Source organism: Dromiciops gliroides, chromosome 3, assembly GCF_019393635.1.
Source record: "Dromiciops gliroides isolate mDroGli1 chromosome 3, mDroGli1.pri, whole genome shotgun sequence".
NCBI classification, from domain to species: Eukaryota; Metazoa; Chordata; class Mammalia; order Microbiotheria; family Microbiotheriidae; genus Dromiciops; species Dromiciops gliroides.
The window spans coordinates 602,255,558-602,265,269 of NC_057863.1; positions in this window are offsets into that span (position 1 = coordinate 602,255,558).

Here is a 9,712-nt window from a genome sequence, read left to right on the forward strand (position 1 = left end):
CTCTTGGATCAACAATATGACTAACTACAATCAGAAGGACTGTGATGCTGAAACTAAAGTTTTGCGAGAAGCTCGCTTGTCATAGAGTCCCTGTACTCAGAACTGAAGGTCGCTTCCCCAAGGTTACACAGCGAGTCAGTAGCAAGGCAGGGATTCCAAATCCAGTATAAATATTCTAACTCTATTTGAGTGGGGGGGGGGCAGGGAATCAGATCTGTGATTTTGTTGGCCTGAGGAGATCTTGCTAATGGACTCCTTCCTCCAGTGCAGATGGGCACCTGCTCCCCATTGTGTATCTTACAGAGTTGCCTAGAACATTGAAAAGTTTAAGTGAATCATTCAGGGTCATTCAGAATATGTGGTGGATACTGGTCTGGAACCCAGGTCTTCCTGATTCTAAGTCTCTATCACCTGAGCCAAGCCACCTCTCCTCTACTATGATTTTTTAAAATATGTTTTCAATCAACTAAATAAGCATTTATTAAGCTACTGAATGTGTAATGAATGAACCTAAGTATGGTTAGAATCCTATTACCTTAGATTCAGTGTTGAAAAGGAATGAGATTTTCATGGCTCACTCTATTGTTAGCAAAATGAGGTTTACTTAGCTGTAGCTGAGAAAGAATATTCAACAAGGATATGGGAGTGCTTAGTTTGTGTTGACAAGACCTCTTTGATTCTATAATGGAAACCAGTCTGGTCAGCAGAGCAAGGTATGGTGACTCATGTCTGGGTGGGTCTTTCTATGACCTTAGGTGACCCAAAAGCCACATCAATATGGCCAGAAGGAAAGATGAAGCTGAGACAAGAGAGGCACAGCTTGAGCCTCACCCTATAGGTCAATCAAGACCTGGAGTCAGTTTTGTCTCTTTTCATTAAAAAAATTAACCTGGGGCAGCTAGGTGGTGCAGTGGATAGAGCACCGGCCCTGGAGTCAGGAGTACCTGAGTTCAAATCCGGCCTCAGACACTTAACACTTACTATCTGTGTGACCCTGGGCGAGTCACTTAACCCCAATTACCTAACTAAAAAAACAAAAACAAAAACAAAAAATTAAAAATTAACCTAACCCCACCCTTCCAAACCCCCCTCTCTCTCTTCCCCTCTTTGGGGGTGGGGATGGAACCCAGGTAGACAATAGTCCTATCACCAATGATGAGGAATGACTTTCTGTTCAAGGTGGCAAAAGAAATGAATAGAATTCTGGGGAAAGTGTCAGTATAGGATCAATACTAAGAGGTGATATAAATATGATTTTTCTAAGTTTGCAAATCACTTTGCATCCTCTATCTTCCTTGATTCTTTTAACAACCCTGTAAAGTACGTACTACTAGTATTATAACTGCTCCCCTTTTTTTACTGAAAAAACACGGGCTCAGAAAATTAAGTCCATGGGATCATAGGAACATAGTTTCAGAGGTAGGAAGGACCTTGAAAGCCATGAAGTCTAACCCCATTACTTTAGAGATGAGGTGAGATGACTTGTTCTGGCTCACATAGATAGTAAGTGTCTAAAGTGATATTTAAACCCCAGGCCTTCCTGAACTTCAGGTCCATCTCTTTATCCACAATACTATGTTACCTCTCTCATGTCCAGGGCTTTTCATTTAGTAGCTATTAGTCAAGATGTTAGCCCACCTGAATCCAGCCCAATGTTGTTTCCATTACGCAATGCTTTTTCCTTGTATAGAGAAGTCCATAATTTCAAGGGTACTTCCTCAATTAATGCAGAGCTCGAATCTCTATACCTCTTGGTTCTTTGCAATTCTTACCCACATTTTCTTATAACTTTCTATAAAAGAGCCATTCAATATTTTACTCCTCTTCCTCCTGCTTTTCCTCCTTCGCTTTCTCCCTGTCCCTCTCCTTCTCCTTCTCCTCCTTCTCCTCCTTTTCCTTCTCCTCCTTCTCCTTCTCCTCCTTCTCCTGCTTCTTTTCTTTGAAGATCATGGTCTTCCCATGTTTGTAGTATCAATATAAAATCATAACTTCATGAATCATACATGAAAAACTGGGTTTATTACAAGAGAGATAAACATGACTGTAGAACCCTACGCAAGTGCAAAGAATTCCCAATCCAAGCAGAAGCTTGCATATTTATGAGATTACCACAAAGAGGAGAGGAGAGATAGCAATCCCCTCTGAGAAGAGTGACATGCCAGGAGAAGAAAAGCAACAGGGATGGGGAAAGGACAATTCCCTCCCAAAAGGGAGTAGAAATCATGAATAAACAAGATGGGAAAAGAAACATTCTTTTTCTTTTGGGAACTACTAGACTGTGAAGATATAGTGGTCTGCTTATCTACAAGGGTCCCAGCTGTACAGTTTCTCAATCTGGTGCAGACTGACTGACACCTGTCTTGACTCCCAAGGATGCACGGGGTGTTTGGCTTGGGGTACAAATAAAAAATTATCTTGGGAAGGGTGCTTTGTCCTTGACACATTCAGGGCCTCTTGTATACTCTAGTTCCAGTGTTTCTGGAAAATATGGCAACTCAAAAAGACAAGTTCAGGGGACTCCTTCAGAGTAGCCATACAGTTCCTGTGGGGGAGTACTAATGGGCTTTTTGAGTAGAGAGTAGAGTTGGGCTTTTTGCAGCAGTGCCTTATATCGGATCATTGAAAAAGCACAATTTATGAAATGTAATCCAGTCAGAGCCTAACTCTTCATTAAAGCAGTTAAGCAGAGCCTTTGTTAATCATAATTGCTGGATTTAAATAGAAGATACAGAATCTAGATCAAGATTTCAAGTAATATAGACAGGTACAAGGAGATACCTTGCTACTCTTTCACTGTTCCCAATCACTGTTAAATTTCATCCCATTTTCTCTGGGAATGAGTAAGTCAAAAACACCTTAAAACTGCTTTTTCTTGGTTTTGATTTCTCAGGTCTTAGCCATGGCTCAAGGATTCCAAACTATCTCATCCAAGGATCAAAACCTCTTCCTTGATCTGCTCTTCATTTTTATTACCTAATATTTCATCTAAATTTGTACTTAAGACCTTTCAAAGGAAAATTCTAATCTGTCCTTCCAACACCTCTGCTTCCTCCATCTTCTCATGGTCTGCCAAAATCATAGGGCTCACTGCTGATGATCCCCATAAGTCTTAAGACAATCTTTTCCCATTCAGCTGTTTCTCTGGGTGTGCAATTTGACCTTCCATTTGAAAAAATGTTGTCCTAAGGGAAAAGGACCCACATGTACAAAAATATTTATAGCTGCTCTTTTTGTGGTGGCAAAGAATTGGAAATTGAGGGGATGCCCATCAACTGGGGAATGGTGGAACAAGTTGTAGTATATGAATCTAAATGGAATTCCTTTGTGCTGTAAGAAATGATGACAAAGTAGAATTCAGAAAAACCTGGAAAGAACTGATGCTGAGTGAAGTGAGCAGAACCAGGAGAATATTGTACACAGTAACAGCAATATTGTGTGATGATCAACTGTGATAGACTTAGCTCTTCTCAGCAATATGATGACCCAAGACAATTCCAAAAGACTCACGATGGAAAATGCTCTCCACATCCAAAGAAAGAACTATGGGGTCTGAATGCAGATTGAAGCATACTATTTTCACTTTTTTGGTTGTTTATGTGTTTCTTCTTTCTTGTGATTTTTCTCTTTTGCTCTGATTCTTCTTTCACAAAATGACTAATGTGGAAAAATGTTTAACATGATTGTACTGTATATACTGTATATGTACCTATATCAGATTGCTTGCTGTCTTGGGGAGAGGGAGAAAAATTTGGAATTCAAAATCTTACAAAAATGAATGTTGAAAACTATCTTTAAGGGGGCAGCTAGGTGGTGCAGTGGATAAAGCACCGGCCCTGGATTCAGGAGTACCTGAGTTCAAATCCGGCCTCAGACACTTGACACTTACTAGCTGTGTGACCCTGGGCAAGTTTCTTAACCCCCATTGCCCCACGCAAAAAAGAAAAAGAAAAAGAAAAAGAAAACTATCTTTACATGTAACTTGAAAAAATAAAATAAAAAAACTATTAAAAAAAGAAAAGAAGCTGTCCAGTCTTCTTCTCCATCAGCTTCTTTCTGATTATAATAATGGTAGCAGCAATTACTTCTTTCATTGGTCCCCTCCCCACCACTCCACCCCAAGTCTAAGGTATGGCAGAAACTTAGGCAGGTCTTATCCTAACAGAAATGCTTTGAGTACAGGCTTGGCAATGAACTGCTTTACCATTGTTAGAGAACCAACCGAGAGTCGCCAAGAGGCTTATTTCCAATAACTAGCCACCAGAAGATGATTTTCTTTTCTGATCACAGCATTCCATAAAGGTTATTTACTAAGGTATAGACAAGTTTTGATTGTCCAATCCCCATTACCCACATCGATGAAATCACAGATATTTTGAAGTATAAAATAAATAAATACTGTTACTTCAATGGATCTACCATCTCATTGAAATAACTATTCCTTTGCAAGATCCAGATCATAGCCTCTCAATCCCTTCTCTTCCTGTGCACCTCATTCTACAACATTCCTAAGGAAAGTCTTTCAGAGGAGGGAGTTACTCAGTGTTCTAGGGTTCTTCTTGTCATTATGGGGGTTACCAATGGAGAACAAGAACTGTAATCCCATTTTCTCTCTCTGTTGCCACTTGACAAAGAGGTCCAAGTCTAAGCTCTGGCAGTATATCTGGGAACTCAAGGACTTGGGAAATGCACACCAAAGGCTCAGAGGAGCCATGGATAGCCAACCTGTGAAATTAATATTTTAAACTGCTTCATTTTAAAACTTTTGCTTCTATGGTATGAGTAAAAGAGTGGATAAAATGAAATCATGCTTTTGTAATTCATTCCAGAATGACCCATACTTCCCTCTCTGCCTCTAGCCTGGTCCTTCAGCTACCATCCTAAATCCATGCTTTTCTTATTAAGGAGAATTGATCATATCTAGCCAGTCCTATATCCATCAAGTTGTACTCTGGCCATTTTCTCCATCTTCAGGTTCTCTTTTCACAATTTGCTCTGGGAATAGTAATCAAATCAATACTACCATTCTTGGAAAGCTAGTATTAGTCAAAGTGTCTTATGATTCCCCTTTCTGTTTCCATCATTTCCCAGACCAAAACACCCCTCCCAAGCCATCATTCCCCAGTATGGGTTGTCCTCTCCATTAGAATATAAGTGACCCAAGGTCAGGGATTTTTCTTCTTTGTTTGTTTTTCCTCATTCATACACCAGGTGTAACATGTAGTAGAGGTTTTTTTTAAATTCATTAATTCATAGTATGCCAATGTATTTGAATAAAATACAACACAGAGGGAAGAGAGTGTAGTTTTCTTGGTGGAGGCCACTGAGTGAAGTCTAATTTTATAAAGCTTTGCAGACCATACTTTTAGATTAACAAAATGAGCAGTGCCATCGCAGAAGGGGAAGAACTAAGAGATAGAAATAACTCTCTCTGAGCCCTAAATAACTTGCTTTTCTCCCACAAGTGTCCTCTCATGTTATGTGAGCACACAGTCAGCATTGTCAATGCCCGGTCCTTTTTAGTGAAGGGGATCATGCAAGATGTTGGCAGTACCTATGGATGCTTAATCATCTTTCAAGAAATCTTGTATGATCTGGGGAAATATCTTGTTAGAGAAGGACTGGGGGCAGCTAGGTGGCACAGTGGATAAAGCACTGGCCCTGGATTCAGGAGTACCTGAGTTCAAATCTGGCCTCAGACACTTGACACTTACTAGCTGTGTGACCTTGGTCAAGTCACTTAGCCCCCATTGCCCCGCAAAAAAAAAAAAAAGAGAGAGAGAGAAGGACCTTTAAGATTTCATTTTTCTCTATAAACAATATTTCCATAGTGTTTTAAGGTCCACAAATAGTACTATGATGTATGCAATACTATCTTTATTTTACATATAAAGAAATTGTTGCCCAGACAAGGGAAGTAACTTGCACAAAAGTGTGCAGTGAGTGTCTAGCAGGACAAGGATCCAAGTCTGGATCCCTGAATTCTTCCTCCAGTGTGTTTTCCATTCTACAGCACTGAATCTCACTGATTGGAATTCAGACTCCAGAATTTTGTTGTAGAACTGCCCAAAGGTACGAAGTGAGACCGGATGGCTTCTCAAAGTCACTCACACATTCCCATTATTCAATATAACCTTGGCAGAGTCAGACGGCTTGAGAAAAATGGAAGAAAATATTGAAAAAGGATCAGCCCTCAGAGGAACAATAAACCAGGGTTATACCTTTTAATCTAAACCATCCTTGAGTGAGATGAGGCAGGAAAGTGGCAAATCACATCCCCCTAAGTCTCTAGCCTGATTTCCTTAGGAACCACAGTGACCCACCATAGAATCTAACAAGACAACTTGTATTCAGAAAGCCCAATTGGAACCTTCTCTCAGCAACAACTTGGTACAAGGTGTAGAGAAGGGGTTCTTTGCCCACTTGTTGTTTTTGTAAAAATATTTTTAATAATTATTTTTAATGTAATTGGTTTTCTTTGTAATCCTGTGTGTTTTATTTTATGCATTTAAAAACATGATTCTGATAAGAGGTCCATAGTTTCCCCTGACTGCCAAAGAGGACTATGACACACACAAAAAAAGGATAAGAACCTTTTGTGTGGTCAGTTCATCAGGCAACAAGCATTTTTTAAACACCTACTACATACCAGACACTAGTGTGTTAAGTGATGGGGATACAAAGAAAGACACACACATACACACAAAAACAACAGCTTTCACGAAGCTCACAGTCTAATCGAAGAAACAATATGCTAAGAGCCATGTTTAAACAAGTTATTTACAAGATTATTTAGAACAAATCAATGATCAATTGGGAAAAACACTAATATTAAGGGAGATTAGGAAAGGACTTCTGCAGAAAGTTGGATTTTAGCTGGGACTTGAAAGAATCCAGGAATGCCAGGAAATGGAGATGAAGATGGAGAGAATTCTGGGTATGAGATCAACCATGAAAAATGCCCAGAGTTGGGAGATGGAAGGTCTTGTTGAAGGAATAGCAAGGAGACCAATATGACTGGATTCTACAGCAGCAAGGTAGAGCATGTTGGTGCTAACTAACTGCTTATTTGTATGCTAGACTAGGAGGCAGGAGAGAGACCTGGATTCAAATGCTGCCTCTGGCACTTAATAGTTGCGTGTCCAAGGCCCCTAGAGACATCTTTGGGTCTAATCCCCAGAAAGAAACATTTATGGGTTTCATGCCTCTCTAGGAAAATCCATGGGACCCACATTCCATAAGTGTGGTCCCAGCACTCATAACATCTAGGTATATACCTGTGATCTATTGTCTTCCCCAAAATGGAGCAACATTAATTTTTCTCCTAGAGGTATCCCAAGAATCCACTCATTTTAGGGACATCCTTGCACCCCACCCTTCACAAGGGCTTTTCTGGACTCTAAATCTCTTTAGGGGAATATGAATTATACATCTTAAGGCAATGAGTTTCAAACTTTATGTGGTGACATCTCCTTAAAAATTTTCACACCTTCTTACCTTACACTTTTAATAAAATAACCTATTCAGACTGTAAGTGAGGATGGCAGATTATGCCCATAATTAGATTCACCTTGGGGGAAGGTATAACCTCCACTGGGGTCTCATTTTCACCTTCTAAGGTGAAAGCAATTTAAGTAATCACTAAGTAACCACTGGGCTATATTGGCTGGTAGTAGCAGTGAATTTCTCAACTTAGTCCTCCTCTTAATGTCTTTTGTTTGAACACTGTTCATTGAAAAAATGAATCTATTTATTTGTGAATTGTACCATAAAATAGCTGATAATTTAGGCCATTGAATTAATGGATGGATGAAAAAATTGAGTGTTTGGTCTTGAGGATACAAACAGAAAAGTGAGATAGTCCTATCTCTCAAGGAGCTCAAACGTGAATAAAGGAAAATAATACATATAAGTGGATAAAAAAAGGAAAGGGAAAGAATGAATCAGAAATAAGAGGAGATAGGAGAGATGAAAACAAGGGGAGAGGATGAGGTAGAGATAGGAAGAAAGGGAATATGGGGAATAGAAAAGAAAAAAAAGATAGAGGACAGAGGAGGGAAAGAAAGGGAAAAGATCAAACCAGGAGAAAAGGGGGAGAGCAGAAAGTGAGAGCAATGGAAAGTTGGGTTGGAGAATGAGGAGAAGGAGCTGAGTAAACAAGCACCAGGTGAGAGGAGAAAAAGAAGAAGAGATAGGGTTGAGGTAGAAAAATAAGGGCATGGAAAAAGAGAGGGAGGAAGGCAGAAAAAGAGGAAGGAGAAGAGAAAATGGGATATAGAAAGAGGATGAGGAAGGGAGATAATAGGGGAGGGAGGCAGGCAAGGAGAGAGGGGGGCAAGGGAGAATTAGAATTAAAGTGAATTAGAATTGAAGGCAAGGGGAGAAAGGAAGAAACAAAGCAAGAGAGGTAGAGGGAGAAGAGTAGAGAAAGAGTGAAGAAAAGAGAGGAGAAAGGAGGGGGGAAGTGTGAAGGACTGAGCGAAAACTTTCAACAGATTTTAAACTTAGGTCACCTTCCTACTTTATCAAATCCACCCTCTGGTCTGCTGGAGAAAATAGCAATATTTATGAGAAATTAAATTAACCTATGATTTCTAAATTAATTTTGAAGAACAAGATAAGGGCTAGATACGTGATTTCATTGGTATAGTTAACTACAAAATAAAGAAATGCCCTATACCAATGGAAATCAGTGCTAGAGAATTACTCAGGGAACTAAAGAGGTGAGGTTAGTCAGTCAGTCAATAAATATTTATTAAGCACTTAATATGTGATTAGCACTGTACTACCTACTGGGGATACAAAAAGAGGCAAAGGACAGTCTTTGCCATCAAGGAGCTCACAATCTAATGTGATTTGCCCAGAGTCCCATGTTATCTGTCATAGCTGGAATTTGGATCTTCCTGACTCTCAGACTAGATCCCCATGCACATCTCCTTCCATTATGCTACATTGATTTTCTCAGGGAGGATTCCCAGAACTGCAGAATTACAGTATAGCTGAAAGGAGCCTTGAAAATTATGTGGTATTCCCCATCCTAGAATTTTATAAAGGAAATAAATGAAGCTTAGTGATGAATCCTGTCCAAGGTCACAGAATAAAGGGAGTTGGGCAGAACAGGGATTAGATCTTTTCTGTTAAATGATCAGGAAGCTCTACAAAATTCAGTCTGACTGTGGCTACAGAAACCAGGTTAACTGAATTAGGTCAAAACAGAATCCCTTGGTTACTATCCAGGAGGGAGGAGGCTGTACCAGTCTTTGGACAGACCCCAGGAGAAGACCAGAGGTCTTCAATCACAACCTAGAAGGCCACTTGTTGAGGAAAATTTAGAAAGACTTACTGTTAAGAAATGGGGTAGATAAAAATGCCCTATGAGGTTCCTTCTAACTCTGAGATCCTGTGATTCTAGTTGAAATGGTACTAAGTTACCTCGTGGTCTGCACCACCACCCTTCTTTATTCCTCCTCCTCTAGCTCCCCCCCCCCAACTCCCTCCCTCTCTCCTCATCCCTTAAAAATACACCAAAAATCCTCATTTTATTCAACTATCCTTTTAAGTTATCATCCCATCTCTCTCTTCCATTTCATAGTCAATTTCTTCCACTCATTGCCTAGACTTGGCAAATAGCTTTCTATTTCATCTCCCTGCCTCAAGTCCTCTCCATTTCAATTCATTCTCCACTCCACTGCCAAAGTGATTTTCCTCAAGTACA